The sequence below is a fragment of the Nipponia nippon genome, unplaced genomic scaffold, assembly GCF_047370975.1.
Source record: "Nipponia nippon isolate SJK-2023a ecotype South Korea unplaced genomic scaffold, ASM4737097v1 scaffold_3, whole genome shotgun sequence".
Classification (NCBI taxonomy): Eukaryota; Metazoa; Chordata; class Aves; order Pelecaniformes; family Threskiornithidae; genus Nipponia; species Nipponia nippon.
The window spans coordinates 65,236,561-65,254,588 of NW_028262347.1; positions in this window are offsets into that span (position 1 = coordinate 65,236,561).

Sequence of the window (18,028 nt, forward strand, 5' to 3'; positions counted from 1 at the left end):
AGTTAAAAACCTGTTTGTACTTCATCCCTCTGGCCTTGCACAGGGTAGAACTGTAATTAATACTCAAATGCGTGATAGTCGCAGATGCACGCAGAGACACACTCGCTTCATCCCTTGCCTTGTAGATGATAGAGGAACACCTGATTTTCACTGAGAACAGAGAATTTGCACAATCAACTGTTCATGTTCAAGATGAAGCATTCCCACAAAGTAATAATACAAGTCTTTGTCCATTGTCGTCTTTTACAGTGATGTGGGTAGTCACTTACACAGAGGTCCTCTCTTGGTTTATCTTACTTAACCTGTACTAATCGTCTCTAGATAAACCCAAATGGAAGACAAAACCCTGTAATCTTACAGTAAAACACAAGCCTCTTATAAATTCTTCACTGGTTACTGAGAGTGTTTCTTAGAGAAAGGCCATTACATTTGACTTGTGGTCAAATGAGATTTGACATTAAATATAAATACACATGCACACACACACAAACGTGTGTACGCACACAGAGTGTCTTTTACAGAAAAATACCTTCATCCTTTCCAGGTACCCAGAGTTATAGAAGGCTCCATTGCTACACAATCACCATTGAAACAATTGTCTCCATTGGAAAGAATATTTTTTATTTGTATTTATTCAGGCTCTGCTTTCTTAGTTATACTGTAATCCTTTTAATTTGCTGCTTCCCTCCATTTCTACGTAAGGACTAAAAGATGAGAGCTTGGATCTGAAAAGGTCAGTCACTATTTTTTGTCCTGTTCAGTAGATAAAGCCTCTCAAGGCCAGAACATCAGAAAGAATCTTTCTTTTTTAAAAAAAAGTTTTTTATATATATATATATATATAAAATGATAAATGTTTTCAGTTAATTGTTAGCTATTTAGCAGTTACTAAGTGTTTGTTACTGGAGGTTCTAGAGGCAGAGTAAAAGAAAAATGTAGTATGCTGGGGATGGAGGAAAGGAGAAGAGCTTTCCATAACAATGATAATTAACTTGCATACCATTGCATTTTGAAATATGGGCTGTTGTTTTGTTTTGTTTTTTACCCTGTTACACAACTTCGAAAACCTACTGTTCATAATAAAAGAATTCTGCACCCAAGTAATTATATTTTTTTTTTCTGTCTGAAAAAATTTAGCTTTTTTATTACATTAATTCTTGTATTTCTATTATTCATTACATAGCACTACAGATGCTCATGGGACCTAGATACTTGGCTTCCATCAAGTGCAGTTGGTGTCGCTCCAGGGTGCACAGTGGGCCTCATTCTGACGAAGTGGCTGCCTGGGGTAGTGCTTGATGCAAAGGGAATCTCCAGCGGCAAGAATGGACCGCCTTCCACTTTCTCCTCAAAGCATTTATGGTGGAGGTAGTGGCCAAAGAGAAGTCACACAGGGCAATATCATCCCTATTGGCCTTTCTCCCTCTCTTTCTTCCTTGCTTGCTTGCTTTCTTCCTTTCTTCCACTCTCTGCTTGGGCTTAGGCCACATACTGCTGACCCGCAACTTGGGAGGTAACTGATTACCTGGGAAGGGACGTGTCCATGATGTGTGCAATTGCATGGAGTCACTGTTGTAAATAGTCTTCAACCTTCTATGGGGCTGGGAGTTTTGGGAAAAAATATTGAGGAGGAGAGGTGATTTTGGAAGGTGGGAATAGAATCCCTGATACAAAGATCAACGCACCGAAAAACTAGGTACCTGTGTCAGGGAAAGACACAAAAAAGGGTCCAGGCTGAGGTGCTGAAGGGTCCCATCCTAAAAACAGAATTACCTGGGAGTTGATGGAACTGGCTGCAAGGAAAGCCAGAGATTTCTCCTCTTGTCTTCTGACAAGATAGGCTAAAAAAGATTTATGTTGAATTAAGGACCTGATTTTGGATATATGCTGAATGTGAAGTGGCCCGTCTTCAGCCTGGAGAAATGTCTTGAGACTCATGATATAATGTATAAAGATCCTAAAATATATAATATCTCAGTCCTGTAACAATTTACACTAGTGCTGCGCTTTATGTCCTGCAGATAGCCCTACTGATTCAACAGGACACTTCCCAGTGCAAAATCCCAAGGAGTCGCAGGACCATTTATCCTTAGCTGGGAGTGAAGTACAACATTAGTTCTTTTTGCTGTTGTCCTCCTTTGATGACTGAGGTCCATCGAGCCTCCTGCACAACTGAGTGTCACAAAGACAAAACACATGCTCCCTGTGATAAAGACTGTTTTGTAAGTAGCTGAATTTGAACTGGGCCTGTGTATCATCACTGCTACTTGCTGTCTTATCAGGAAAGCTCCCTAAATAAGCCCCTGCTCTATCTACCAGCATGGGAAGAAAAAAAGACCAGTAAATTTTCTTTCGGTGCAGTGTGTACGCAAAAGAGTAAGTGCTCTGCAACCTTAACATGAGGGTAACAATAAAGTGGTACAATAAAGGCAGAACGACAAGCTCTTAGAGGAAGAAAAAACAATGGAAAAGGTAGCCACCTTCCTACTTTGCAGCATTTATGCTACAGGTCCCTGGAGTAGATGGATTGCATCAAGGGAGATGAAAAACACTCTAATCTTAAACCCAGAAACATACTTTATTTGCTGCTGTTATTAGTAGCAATGACAAAAACAATTTAACAGCCATTAACTGCTTTGTACTGTAGTTTAGTAATACACTCTCAGTTAACACCTTTGGTTCAAAAACTTCTATGCCGTTTGTCAGTGCTAAGTACCCACCATCCCTGTATGTGAGGTGGAAGGTTAATCTCAGAGGTTGTCCTTAGGCTCCCTCTGTAGTCAATGGAGCATGACAAGTCTATTCAGAAGGTGATTCAGAGTAGAGGGCTAATTCAGCAAATCTGAAAGATGTCATGAAGGGCCTCTCTCCTCGCTAGCTGTGGAGGGAGCTTAGGGAAATGAAGTGTATTAGGCTGACCTGAGTTTCGCCTGGTATTTTGCCCTCCCATTAAGATAGCAAGCTGCAACACTGAAGGCCAGCACTTCAAAGGTATTTAGGAATTTTAAAAGTAAGGGGTCTTAACAGCTTTGATGACAGGGGCCATAAAAGTAAAAGGCAAGTGGGCTAAGGCCGTAGATTGTGGCAGAAGTCCCAGCACAAATCTTTCTTGTCAGAGGGGAGGGAGGACTGCCCACATAGCATAGCCCCGAGTGGGACCGGAGAGCGGGACCAGAGAGCGGGAGAGAGGTGAAAGGAGAACTTGCTGCCTCCTCCTTGGCCCTTACATCGGTATTGAGGCAGAGGGGAGAGAAAGTCCTCGCTTTTGTTCGCTTGTTTGCCTCAGCCGAGGGCGGGAGGGAGGCCGGGAGAGGGGCTGTGCCCCCCGCCAGGCTCCGGGTCCTTTGTGCCACACAGCAGGTGTGAGGGGAAGCTCCTCTCCCCGGATGAATGCGCATGTGGATGCGGATGGCCCCCGCTTCTTTCATGGCCGTGCTGGGAACCAGAGCGAAGCCGCATTTCTCAACAGCAGGCCAGTAATTCCTGGAAACAAGCGAGCGCAGGAAGGGGCCGCAGAGCAAGAATGGGGATAGTTTGGGAATAGCTCTGCAGGACCACTCCTTATCTAGCATTGCTTGTTGACAGATTTAGGGCTTCATCCCACGAGGCGTTCAGCATCTCCTGAGAGACCTAAAACTGGTATCTTAACTACTTTTCTCTGTCAAAAGCTGGTCTGGCAAAAAAAATCTCTCTGAATTTTTCAGTTGAAAGGGACTACATAAACTTAAAAAAAATTATCATAGTACCCACAGGCCCCTCTTATTCACATCCCAGTTCCTTGCTTGCTCTCTCTTTGGCACAGGCGAGTTCTCACCAGCCTGACGCTCTTTCCCCTGCATCCATATCAGCGGCTGCAATGACAAAAGCTCTAAGCCAAATGCCTGGCACGCGGGAGCCTCTGCCAGGACAAAACCACATATTTAGATCTGTGCTTTCAGTGCCAGGTGGGAGATGTGAACGTCAAAGAAGGGAGGCCTGAAGCTGTGGCTGGCAGGCTGTGCTGTTGATCCAGCGGGCCAGCCACTGTCAGGAAGCTTCAGAAAAACAGAATTAAGCACATGAGTTAGAGCTGATGAGTTGGGGTGCTGAATTCACCACATACTGCCTGACACATTTCAAGTTGGTGCTGGTTTTGCCCCAAAGCCAAATCATGTCATCTCTGAAAAGAAAGGCTTTGAAATTTAAGGTTTTGAGTATGGTTTTAGCAATCTAGTCAAATAAAAACCCTATCCACTACTCTTTTCTGCAGCAGATACAGTAGGCTGGGCTGTGATAATTACTGCCTCTAGGGACTGAACCTCCAGCCGTTGGAGCTAAAGTATGTGCTGCGTTAAGGCACCTGTCCCCCAGGTGTGTTAAAGCACCCAGGACTATGTCCAGATAGCCTTAACTCTCCCTGTGTCCCCGAGATCACTGTTCCCTACTGGCTGGCCTCTTCTGGAGATGTAGAGCAAACTGACAGGAATACGGGGTTTGGGACCTTAAGAAGGAACTAGTCCAGATGAGACGGACCCTTAATACAAAGTCCTGAGGAGCCTGCACCTTCAGAGTGGGGAGAAGCTCAGATAAACTTCTGGGCTTACTGTTTCCTAGATCTACCTGCTGCTGAGGATGATGTGAGGTTTGTAGTCACTGTATTTTTTTTTTCCTGAATCACCTGCTGAAACATTGCAAGACTTTAATTAGATTCCTAAAAGTACCTTTGAGGATCTAAGCCAAAACCTGGAAATCAGAACAGACTTGGTTTTTTTTATGGATCAGATGCACCTGAAGATACAAAACTCTCCCTTCCCAGTTAAAGAAACTTCTCCAGCGTTTTGCTTTGCAGGTATTTGAGAACTGAGCTAGAGAGAATCAGACCATTTGGCTGCCAAGATCATTGTCAGCTAGTGCAAAAAGTGCTTGAAACTTCTGAGATGTGGTGGTCAAGAAGCTGAAGAGAGGTGATCTTTTCAATAGTATGAATTTAAAGTTCTGTAGTCAGTTGATTGAGCATGACATGGTATTTGATGTAACGATTACGGTGACTGGGGCAAGAGCAGGCCACCTCAGGCAGTAGTTTCCAAAGGATGTGACCTATTGGCAGAAGTGGGGAGGTCTGTGTATTTGGCAAACCTTCTGATAAGCATGCCCTTCATTTTTCTTCCTTTGTGCCTTTAAAGGTAGCTCACTTTGAAATGGGCTAAGGTGAAAATGTTTCAGTTCTCCAGTGTGAATTACTAGTCCTACTATCACTAATTCTCATGCAGTCCTATAATCTCTGCTGGTGCAGCTTTTGCTTTTCTGATACAGCACTTTCACCTGTGGAGAGATTTTCTGAGTGAAATCAGATGAGACTTTCCAGAAACTGCGAAATGGAGATTCTGCAAGCAAATGCCTCATTGAAATATAAAACATGAGAGGTGAGACACAGAGGTTAAGCCAAAAGGAAATGGGAAATCATAAAGCAAACACGTCTTCCATCACAGTAATGTGTTTTGGAAAAAGCACCCAATTTTCAGCATATGTAAGTTGGTCTGGCTCAATCAGTGATGGAATAAATTTGTTAGTGAGCATAGCTGAAGCCTTCAAACTGTGGTGGGAAAGAACTGAGGAAAACAAGAACATGCTGCGTCCTTAAAGGCAGTAGCAGGAGTGGTAGGTGTAGAGCTTACTTTGTGTACATGTGAGCAGGAAAGTGGAAACCAAATTACATACACAGATTTACTCAAGCAATTTTGTCATCACAATCCGAATGCACCTGAGCACCATAGTAATATGGTCATTGGCTTTCAGAGCTGTTCTCAGAGGTTACAGGCCTGACGACTAGCCCACCAAATAAACGTACTTTTATAAGGTCACTATTCCCTCAGTGAGGGACTTCCACCTGGAAAGCAACAACAACAAATCAAGGCTGTTAATAAGCTTCTTATTCTTATTCTTTATACCCTGTATAACATTCCTGCAGTCTCTTGTATTCCTGCCACTCTAGTCTTGGTGCTAATATTTTTGTACACAGTGCAAGAAAAATGTCATCCATTTTTGCTTTGGCTTTCATTCCTGTGAGATATCTGAATTTGAGCCTTCTCCTCCTCAGCTGTGCAAAACTGGCCTGGACGCTGACCTATGAAATCAACAGGTCCTGCGGATCTCTTGACAGGACCAGATGGTCCAGATTTTCAGGGAGTGTGAGATGGAAAAAGGGGTAGCAAAAAGAAAACACACACGAATTCCCACCAGAAACGGGTACAGCAAAAGATAACACTGCCTTTAAACCTGAAGATAAACTTTATACGTATACAAGGAAAAAGAGTGTGTGTAAGAATCTGAATTTTTATAATGCCAAACATGTAATTTTGGAAATGCTAAACAGACATTCCTAGAAGTCACAGCTTTCTATTTGCAAAAAAAAGGCATTGTACCTCAGCCATGTTGCAGTAATAGCGTTGGGCAATTTGTAGATGTGGTTGGTCATTTGCAGTCATTCCACCCCAGTGACAGAAGGGATAACCATCTACACCAGAAAGTCAGCTTGAATTGTGTGAGGAAAGGACAAAATGAGAAATTCTGAATAAACATTGGATGAGAAAGGTGACAGATTGACAGTGAAGAGCACAAAGAAAATGAGCCAAAAGAAAACTAAACTTGCAAGCTTGGTCCGCAGTTTTGAGGAGGTTTCGCCTGGCAAATTGTAGAGATGACAGCATATGTTTTCTTCCTACATGTATCTAGTGCTTGCAGTGCACACCCTGGCCTTCTGCCAGAGAAAGCATCTTTTCCTGAGAAGTTTGTTTTCATAGTCTGCCAGGTAGGCTTGCAAAACAGCACTCATAAAATTAGACAGACTACTGCTTAAAACAGTTAACACCTCTGCATCAAGAGATTTTAATGGGGAAGAGAATGGATTACAGGTACCTTTTAGCTTGGAACGAAAAGCTGAAATAAACTCTGCTTCCTTAGCATCATTTATCCCTGTAAACATCCAGCAAGACTTGAGCATGCCAGGCTCATAGCAGACCAAGAGCTTAGGGAGTTTAACTCGCTGTTCTTTGGTGAGATACCTCTGCTCAGATACTCTGCTCTCTGTCATAACACGTTATGCCTCTTCGGGCTACTGGCTTTCTAGTCTTCACCTTGTCAGAAGAGACCGCTCCATGAAACATATGCAATAGTCATGGGATGGAGCTAAAGGCTTTTCTCTACTCAATGGCTTTCTCTGTGTGACTTCTTTACGTTAAAACCTTCCATACTCCCTTTTAGCTGCTTGCATGTTGAAAAATTTTAGAAGGAATTCTGCTTTTTTTCCCATGCAACTGAAAGAAAACATGGCCCCTGAATGAAGAGCTAACACCGTTTGCTTTTTCAAAAAGCTGGTCTGGAAGAGCCCTGAGCCCTACTTCAGATAACTTTCCTCATAATGATTCTTGGCCATCTAGGAAATGCCTGACTTGGGCCTAATCCTGGATATTCCTTTACCTAACTGCAGTATCCCAGAGGCAGGACACTCTGCAAGGGGCATTGTGTTTACAAGTGTCATTTGGCACAGCTTTTCTCTCCATTTCTCTCCAAGAGTGGATTGTAAAGAAATGAAGTGACATGGTGAAGAGAAATACAGCTGATGTTTTCAGCCTGCTTTATTTCTTTATCAGCTGTTTATGTCAATGATATCCTGCAGAGTCCGTTTGCTATGTGGCACAGGTGGAGAATGCACTGGAGATGACTGTTTTATGTAATGTTTATGCAGGCCATATTTTCTTCATAATATACAAAATGTAGAATACTGTTATTAGTTTCCAAAACTGCCCAGTACGTGCAACTGCCACCTAGACCAGCTGGAAACATACCCTAGTAGCTCCAGCCAAGGAAGCTGTGCGGTACATGTACGGGAAAAACCTAGAACACAGTAGAGGAGTGGAACATGAATCATCGGTGCTGCTTTTGTGTACATAGAAGCAGGAGACAAAAATCTAGGTGAGAAGGGGAACAGTGACAAGCGGGTTTACCCAGGACAGAGGTTAATGTCTGAGGAGTAGGAGTGCCATAGAACAGCTAAGTCTTCTGTCCTACAACCTAGCCAACATGCTAAGACTTGTACTGTACAAGACATACTGAAATGGTCTAAGACCAACTTGGTTATGTACGTATACATGTAAACATGTATATATAGAAGGCATACATACATAAATAGATTACGATATATAGCCTATATCTAAATATATTTTTACATAGCCTATATGTGCATTTTGTGGGTTCTCTCTTGAAAACTTAGTGTGTGCTTAAGTTGTGGAACTGTTTCTGGTGGGTTGTTATGATAGCTAGAAATTTAAACAGGTTCAAAGAGTGATTGGACAAATTCATAGGACAAAAAAATCCATTCAGGACTGCTAAATGCAAAGTTACCTGTAATTTAGGAAGTCTCCAAGATGCAGCTATTGAGTTGGCAGTAGACATGAACGAGGAGCTGAGAGATTGTCTTACTTGCCCTGACCTTACTCTATCCCCTGCTGCCACTGGCCACTGTCCATATTGACAACTCTTAGGGCTGGGCTGATGCTTGGCCTCTGAAAGTACTTTACAGTACCATCCTCACTGGGCAAATAAAAAGCAAACAATAGCAGATAAACCAAATGTGTTGAGGAGCAATAACCAAAAGAAGAGAAAGGGAAGAGAGCACAAAGCATTTTGGCCAAGTGGAGGCAGCACACAGAGCTAGCTGGAATTTAGTTCTTACCTGGTTGACTGTCCTCATGCTTTCTGTAATGTTTCCAATGTTTAACTATAAGCCCATTGAGTCCCTTAACTGCAACCTTTATTAAACAAGCCTTCCTCCTTTTTCCCTGCCACAGCAATCTGGTGTCAGTGAGCACAGTGAAACAGAGCTTAAGGAGAGGAAAGAGAGCAGAAAGCCCTGAGGGACCTGTGCCCGGAGACGTGCCTGGGGAGCCTGCCAGTATGTCCTGCTGCTGCAGAGCACAAAGGTGAGGGCTGCTGCTACCCTTTCACATCTTCTGCCCTCCTCTCCTCTCGGCATGAGGGAGAGCCTTGCCACAGGCTTGGTTAAAGCCCAAGATGTCACATATCAGCCCTATGTTAGTGTTCTTAAGCAGTCATATTTATCCCACATTCACTAATATTTTTCAAATGAGCAAATAATTCTCACTTAATTTTTTCTTTTGGTTCCACTCTTCTATACCTCTGTTGTCCTTGAACAGCTCCTACATGCTGTTCTACATGGGAAGGGTTCATTATTGGAAGTTAATTGCAAGCATCTTCCTGCAGGGATTTTCTATGTGAAACCTTGTGCTGCATTGGTTATTTTTTAGCTGAACACACGCAGTATGTCATGGGCCGTGTCTCTGTCCCTAAGTGAGTCTGCAAAACTATTAGAATTGCCTCACTGGCAGGAATTATAACACTTTCAGATTCAAAAATTGACATAAATGAGCTATTTTTTGCCAGCAAACCACACAGCTGGATTCTTTCCAGAAAGCAAACAGAAAAAGGGCATCTGTGCATTCAGAGTGAACCCATTTATAATCTGAATTAGTATTAGTGGAAGACATTTTACACTTGATTTACTGAGAGTTTTTGGTTTTATCTGTGGCTCCCTGACTTTTTGCTTTTGGCTAAATTTCCACTGAGCTACACGGGAGCCTGACAAGCAGAAGAATTGAACCATCATGCCCTCATCTTCATCAGTTATGAAATGCTTTATTTCAGTTCTAGTAAGCTGGGAAGTTTCAGTAACAGGTGGACACCCCTGTATAGTTAATTCTTTTGCCTACTCTGAAATATAAACTGGAAGGTTGTCTTTCTGCCTAGGGAATGTGCTTTTCTATTTTTTTTTTCCTGTAATGTAGTTACAATTTGAACTTGTGCTGATTTTATAAAGTGGTGGCGTATACTCTGAATGCAAACCAGCCATTGCTGACAGGGCCTGGCATGTTATGTGACCCCATGAGCAAACAATAAAATTTTACTACTGTGTCCATATATTGCTGAAAAGAACATGAGCTTTCCGGGAAAGTGGAAAAATCCAGGAGGTTCAGTGGCACTAGCAATAACTTGAAGCATTTCTCTTCAGTCATTGCTAAAAAAATATAGCTAGCCTATCATGCAAGTGAATTCGATTGAAAGACACATCATTAGCCTATAGTGAAATAATTTGGTCTCCACCTATTTCTGTCTTGAATACATTATTACTGATTTTTTGTTCATTACTCCCATTCTTTACATTGTCATGTAATTTTCAAGGCAGAGTGCACTCCATGAATCTATCTCCTCTCACTATCATACCTGTGAAAACCCCTTTTCAGCATTTAGCCATCTCTGCCATTTGAGATGGCCTCCTTCTGCAAACACACTGACACCAAGTCAGTCTGCTGTGATCTCCCAGGCTTCCAGCAGGGAACCCAAGGGCTGATCAGCTCTCTCAGTAAAACCATCATCTCCTCCCCACAAGGAATAGACTAAAAAAACATCATCTGCTAGGTGGACTAGAGAAGATGTTTTGGTGCCAGCCAGGCTGTGCCGGTTGTGCAGGCAGAAGACCTTTATTTTTTTTTTCCAAGGGGGCTCTGGCACATGGTGCAGTGCTTTGCAGGGTCACTGCTCAAGACAATCTCTGGCTGGTACCCCTTCATGCTTGCTTTTGTCCTTTCCAGTGCTCCATGATCTGTCAGCATTTGTGGCCAAGCTCTTACTGCTTGGCCACCTCCCGGAATTCCCAGTAGGACTTGCCATCAGGTAATGTGGATCCTCCCAACCCATTTTTGCTCCTGACACAGTCTTGTCCCTTACCATCTTTACTGGAAAATCAAGTGAGGACTGAAACAGTGTTAGGCAAAAAACATGACTGCAAGTCATTGTATTGTGCTTATAAAACCTTAGGTAAGTGAGGGCAAATTTACCTTATAGTCTAAGTAGAGAAAGCGCACTACCATCCTAGGCATTTTGGTTTATTCAACATCCTTTTCCCATCCCAATGTCATTTGATTCTGACATTTACACCCAGGGGAATAACCAAAAAGCTTTCTCTGTATATATGCTTCCATAAGCTAACATCCTCTATGGGCAGTTAGGTAGGAGACCAGACAGATTGCCCTGGAACGCGAATTAATGCAGAGCATTTACTGACATTACATCACATCAAAACCAATTACACTTCCATTACACTCGTCTACTTTACCCCTTCCTGCGTATGTGCCTGCTGAATCCAGTCCATATTTAATTTGGGAGTGGATTAGCTAATGAGGTGGTAGAATCAGTTACTAGCTTGGCAGCAAGGCAATGAAAGCCATCCAGCAAACACTTTCTGATTTGGAAGTTTTCTCTGAAGGATAGCAAAGAAAAAATAAACTGGAGCAGGCCCTTTTCATTAATCCAGCTTCCTTTAGGAATGGTCTGACCACAGTTCCCTCATGCTGTGAATTTTCTTCTCTTTCTTCTATCTCATGGTAGTGTGGGGTGATTGAAAGAATAGCTATTGAGCAAAAAGCATTTGCGCAATAACTATTCCAGAATAGAGAAGAGGTTTACATATGCACAAACCTATTTCAGAAAAATCCGCTTGGGTCAAACAGTAAATATTCTGGGATCAAAGTGATGCTCCAGAAATACTCTATCAATCAGTGGACTTATTCTGGAATAATTCTAGTGCTCTATCTCTGTTTCCAGCTCTGTTCATGTAATTTTTAGATGGGGGCAGAAACAGAGCTTGCAGCATTCATAGCCAAGCAATCACGAGCAGCATCAAGCAGATCTGTGTCCCACTTGCTGGAAAAGAGCACACAGCGGCAATTAAAGGGAAGCTCGGAGGTCCCAGCAGGGAGAGGAATTGGGGATCTGTTAGGGAGGAAAGGATACTCAGTGCTACCACAGAGAGCACAGAAATGAGCCTGGGTCCAGCTGGGACAAACAGAGCAGAAGGGGTGGTGGCTCCCATCACAGCAGATGAGCTCTGAAGGCCGCATGGTGCCTTGGGTACGTGAATGAACTTGGTTTGAAGAGGAGCTCTGTGTGCAGGACCAGCAAAGCGTGCAGCTCCGACGCTGTCAGAGCTCGCTTGCTGAGCCGTGTTAAGGGCGAGGAGGATAGCAGAGCTGTGGAAAGCTGCAGTGTGGGCCAGTTTTGTGGTGTTTTATGCTGGCATCACTTCATGAGAGCCAAGAGAACTGAGCAGGCTTGCAGGAGCTGAGCGCATTTGGGTCAGCAAATACTGTAGGACTTTTCTATTATAAAGCTGTGTGTCATTAAGAAGTGAATTTTGAGAATACTTTAAAAGTAACAAAACTAGGAAGTCTGTGTTTTGACAGCAGTACTATGAATTCCATGGACTGAGAGGAGGGAAGAAAGAGGGTGGTGTGGGTGCTGTTATTGCAGCAATATTTTATTTGCTGCTTAGTGTTAGGCTTCCGCACTTTTGCCAGGCTGATGTTGGTGCCTGGCTTTTTGAACAGTGACAACTGTTAGGTACAGCTGTATCTAAAATGCACAGTCAAGAGATTAGTTGATACTCTGCCTTTTTAAAAATGACAGCTGATGTTAATAGCTTGTAGCTTTCAATCATGAAGGAAAGAGCAAACAAAACCTTTTCTGCTAATAAAGTTTACACAAGTCCTAAGGCAGGCTATTTTATCCTTCCAATAGTCAAGATAAAATAAACCAAACCAGACTGTCCAAAGAAGGGAAGAATGAAAGAGTTTTTTATCTGGGCTCTTCCCTCCTGTTCTCCACCCTCTATTCTCTACAACAAAAAATTGATTGAATCGTGAAAGATAGGAAATCCAGCATCACAGATTACAAGGAAATGCAGCACGTCTGCTTTCTTTATCAAGAGACAGAACTGCCCTCTAGTCACAGCTCCAGCTAGCCCTTTCAGAGCCCTGTTAGCAGCAGCCTGGCTGAGCATGGCAGTTTGACAGGGCTAGGCTGATCCTTATTGTTTTGCTATTGCTTTTCATTCAACCTGCTGGCATTCTGCTGTTTGGCTGCTTTGACTGGCAGTGTGCAAGGGCTGCGTTTTCAACTTGAGGACCTTTTTGTGGTGAAGTTGCATGCAACTTCACAGATGAGAATATAAATGAGTGGAAGTCACAAAATTAAGACATTGAAATTACAATCCCCACACTAGTGTGAAGTTAGCCACAACTTCAGAACATGGCAGGAAGTGGTGGGAAGAGGAAAATGAGAGTCCCTTTACCACAGAGTTTAGTCCCATATATTTTTCATGACAAAAAATCTATATTTTGCTTTATAGACAAACACAACTTGCTGAGGGATGAGTATCTTCTCTTTCTGATTTAACACTTTTAGCTCTTCATCTCTAACATTGTACTGAATTATTGTTTTATTTCCACGTAAGGTGCATAGGAAGGAGGGAGAGAGAGAGAGAGAGTGAGAGAGTGTGTGTGTGTGTGTGTGTGTGTGTGTGTGTGTGTGTGTGTGGTGCTCCTCAGTAAACTATGGTTATCACCATAGAATCATAGAATGGTTTGGGTTGGAAGTGATCTTAAAGATCATCTGGTTCCAACCGCCCTGCCGTGGGCAGGGACACCTTCCACTAGACCAGGTTGCTCAAGGCCCCATCCAACCTGGCCTTGAACACTTCCAGGGATGGGGCATCCATAACTTCTCTGGGCAACCTGTTCCAGTGCCTCACCACCCTCACAGTAAAGAATTTCTTCCTTATAGCTAATCTAAATCTACCCTCTTTCAGTTTAAAGCCATTACCCCTTGTCCTGCCACTATGTGACCTTGTAACAAGTCCATCTCTAGCTTTCTTGTAGGCCCCCTTCCGGTACTGGAAGGCTGCTAAAAGGTCTCCCCGGAGCCTTCTCTTCTCCAGGCTGAACAACCCCAACTCCCTCAGCCTGTCCTCATAGGAAAGGTGCTCCAGCCCACTGATTATCTTCATGGCCCTCCTCTGGACTCGCTCCAGCAGGTTCACTTTGCACTTTGCAAATATCATATGGATATCTGAGGCATTTTTAATCATTGTATCTCATGGACTGGCCACAGAATCATGCAGTTTTTCATCTGCACACCTGCATGGATTAATTTACTGTGTGTCTCAGTTTATAATAGCTAGACTGCTGCCAGTACCTGGGATAGATGGTTTAGAGGTCATCTGAGATATGTTATAGTCCATACCAGTATAGGTGCGTCCTAAATGGTAGACGACTGAATCACAGCGCAGTATCAGCCAAGAAAAGCAGTAATAAAGGGATCTGGCAGTAGGAACAGAAAGGACAATGTGAGTTTTGGATACTGCAAAGATTTCTATGATGCTGGAGAAACAGCAGCCACAGCTGTTAGCAACAATCTAAATAAAAGACTGTAGGAGTGAGTAAAGAGATGACAGCACAGAAGCTTGTGCTATTATTAATCATCATAGAGATGGAGCAGGGAAGACAGGGAACTCAGGATCTGGCTTGTTAGATTTGAGCGCATGGAGGAACTTGGAGCTGTGACAGTCTAGGAGGGCACCCTGCCACAGTGTGCCTTACACTTTGCCCTTTCAAGGTCATATTTAAAACTCTAGTGGATGCAAACACTTGCTGAGAAGCCAATGAGGTTTAAAGGCAGTCTAAAAACATTCAAGCTGCCCTCATCCCTGCCTCAGAATGGCCAGTGTGCCCAGCACATCACCAAGCAACGCGGGGAGGGGGGGTTACACAGGGCTTCTTAATGCAAGACATTTTAGCACAGTCCAAAGATGCTGTCATGACACAGGCCAGCAGTGATTCACTGCCTCTCAGCTATCACATGATTAACCCCCCTCTCATTCATTCCCTCTAATTATTACTTCTTTTTTTTTTAAATCATCATGTTCTCATCTTTTCCCATATAAAACCGTCAACTTGTCAAAAACGAGAGGAGCTGGAAAAAATTCCTCGCCTTTTCACCTTGTCTGGCTTCTTTCAAACTGAGCTATGCAAAGCTCTAGTGCAGCCTGACAAGTCCTAACTGCTGAGATTTCACAGATGCTGGGCGAATGGTGGTGGGAGGGAACGGGGGAATTGTTCCTATAAGGGCTTTGCTGCAAGCTACTGCATTCTGCAGGGGCTCTCGCAGACACCTTGGGATTGAAGGAGGCCAGCTAAAATGGAGCAGAGGGAATCAGATTCAACAGGAAAGCAATGGATGCAGGAATAGAAAAATACGATGGTAAATCTTCTGCTTCAACATAAGAAAAGCTGCTGATTTAAATAGCCAGAAAAAGTAGAAATGTAATTCTGTAATGAGACTTGCCCCTGGAAAGGAAGCAGAGGGTCCTGAGTCATTATTTGGTATGTTTTATTTTGAGGCAGAGGACTTATTTTACAGACTGAAACTGGATTGAAGGATTACTGTGCTACAAGCAGGCCATCTGTCCACAACTGTATTAGACATGATAATGTTCTTTTCTTCACAGGTATTAATACCATGGCTTCAGTTGGCCTGGTCCTCTACATTGTCTGCTTGGATCTGCCTGGTAAACAGGTGGTGGAAAAGACTGCTATATTCCTAAGACAAAAATATTGTTTTGAGTCTAAAAACTCGCATTGCGGAGTTAGTGAAGTGAAGGGAGCTCCTCTCTTCTGCCATGCAATATGCAAAACCCTGGTAGCTGGAAAGTCTGGTAGGTCAGTGTTCAGCAACAGATCGGGACCTCTTTACACCAGTGGCGTCATTCTGGCATTCACTGCATGATGACGGCACTAGGCCAGGACAGTGCCTTCTTCTTACTTTACCCTTTCATATCATTTAGACAACTCTTAGTGAAGAGATTTGGAGAGGCATTCCTGATTTGTTACTTTCTAGTGCAGGTCTCTAGTTTCTTGCCAGGTGCAATTGTAATTGTTGGCATATTTAGGAAGAAAGAGAATATTTTACGGGTTACATGAGCAGGGTGGGAAGCAGAGACATGATGAAAAGTGAGATCTGCAGAAAGCAATCTGCTTTTGTAACAGCAAAGTTTCAGCTTATTTGCCTCTTTGATTGTGGCACCTTTTGTTTTTGCAGAAGGAAGCAAGTTGTAAGTAGCATTTAATCATCAGAATACACAGAGATGCAAACACTCTGTGATTATATTGTGACTTTCTTCTGCTGCCATCTGGAACACCAATTGAGTTTACAGCTGGAAAAATATCTCTCTCCTTGTCTTTTTTCTCAGTTGTTACCTTTGCAGATGACAGATAGGAGCCAAGTTTCTCTTCAGTAGTCATCAAGACTTATTTCTTAATCAGAAGCTGCTCTAGGAGCTCCTCTTTCTCCTAAGTTATACCAGACTCACTGTCTTTCAGGAGGCAGGAATTTACCCAGGAACCATCTTGGTCCAGAGATCCTTTGCATTTTTCTGACAAACGTACCCAACCTTTATGTCACTGGATGAGCAGCCATCAGGGGCATTGGTTATGACTCTTCATCAGCTACAGGTTCTTCTCCTCCAGGTTTGTCTTCCCAGATGGACACCACCTTCCCTTTCTTTTACATTCAGTATGCTTGTCCCCAGGTCCTGAGCTCTGGTTTTCATTTGCCAGGAGCTCAGAGCTTCTGGAGCTGCTGGTGGCAGGGCAGGACGTGTGGAAGAAACACTTCTTCCATCAGTTTCCCAGAGCAAGGAACATTACTCCTGGTAGCCATCCAGCTCCTGCAAGCTGAATATGCCAGAAAGGTCATCGTTTCAGGCTCTTCAGAAAGCCTTTCTTCTCTTTCCATTTGCACCATTCACCTTTGAATAACAGAGCTCTGAGCTGGAAGAACAATTTGACATATAGTGATCTGCAGCAGCGTCACCCTGGGTCCCTTTTGCAAACTGAGGAGCAGTGGGAGGCTTTGAGTACACTGTACCTCATCCAAAAGGAGGCACTGAAATGGTTCAGAGGACTGCTACTCTGGAAGTGCCTATGCTTTCTCGACTGGCTGCAGAGTGAGCCTGACATACCTAGCTCATCTCCAGATATGCATGTTGTAGACAGTTGCAATTAGGTGAGAGAAAGTCAGTCTCTCTTCTAGTATAGATACTGGTTTCAAGGGATTGAATATATCTCTAGTATATTCTTCAGTGCTAGCCCTGCATTTCATACAGTCATCATTAATCTTTATTCAAGATCATAGTCATAAACTCCTGTGTTAACCTCATCGGTCGGGAGAAATGTAAGCGTGTGTTCAGAGAAGATTGCGCTAACCGCTGCCTCATGCTGAGCTGCAGCAAAGTGGCTCCCTGCTCCTGGTACCTACCCTGGGGGAGCACTGAGCGGAGGCAGAGGGAGCTGAGCCTGGCTGACCAGAGCTGCTGCTCTTCAGGGAAGGGGCCTGAGCTTGGTGGGAGCAGGGGCTAAAAAGAGCCTGCCGGCAGCAACTGCAAGGGCAGGGAGAGCAGCTGGTGCTTTGAGGAGGCATTTTGGGCCAGGCATACACTACGATGAGGATGGGAACGCCAAGGAAGAGCACACTAGAGCAAATAGCTCTAGGCAATTTATGTCTTCTTGCTGCCCTCTGCCTGGCCATTGTCTTCAATTGAAACACTCTCGTCACTTTAGTTCTTAAATTGTGAGATGTCCCACAGTGCTGGTTGTCTCAATCCAGAGGAAGTGCAGTTACACAATTACAGTGGGTACAGTGTCATTATAAAAAATTTAAAAGAACGTTCCTTGGGCATAATGGCATCATTTTGCCAATATTCTGTAACTCAATAAACAAGCAGTAGAGCACTGATTCATAGCCAGTGGAAAAAAGAATCACAATTCTTACTAATAACATTTCTTATTTCTGATTTGACAATAGCTGATGGCAGCTTTTATAGACCGACCTCTGCTGAGCACACACCTGCAAGGAAATGAACCTGTGAGCTAATGTATTGTATAGACTTAGCTTAGGAATAATTTGTACAAATTGCATGACAAAAGCCAAATCAAACAAAAGAAGCCTGCTATGACAGCAGCTAGTGAGGGACAGGCCTAGAGGAGGTAGGTGACTTCCCCATGCACTTCAGTCAGAGTCCACAAGGTGCCCTGCTCTTCCAGCTGAGCCTAGATCCAAACCAAATGTAAGCCAACCCTTTGCA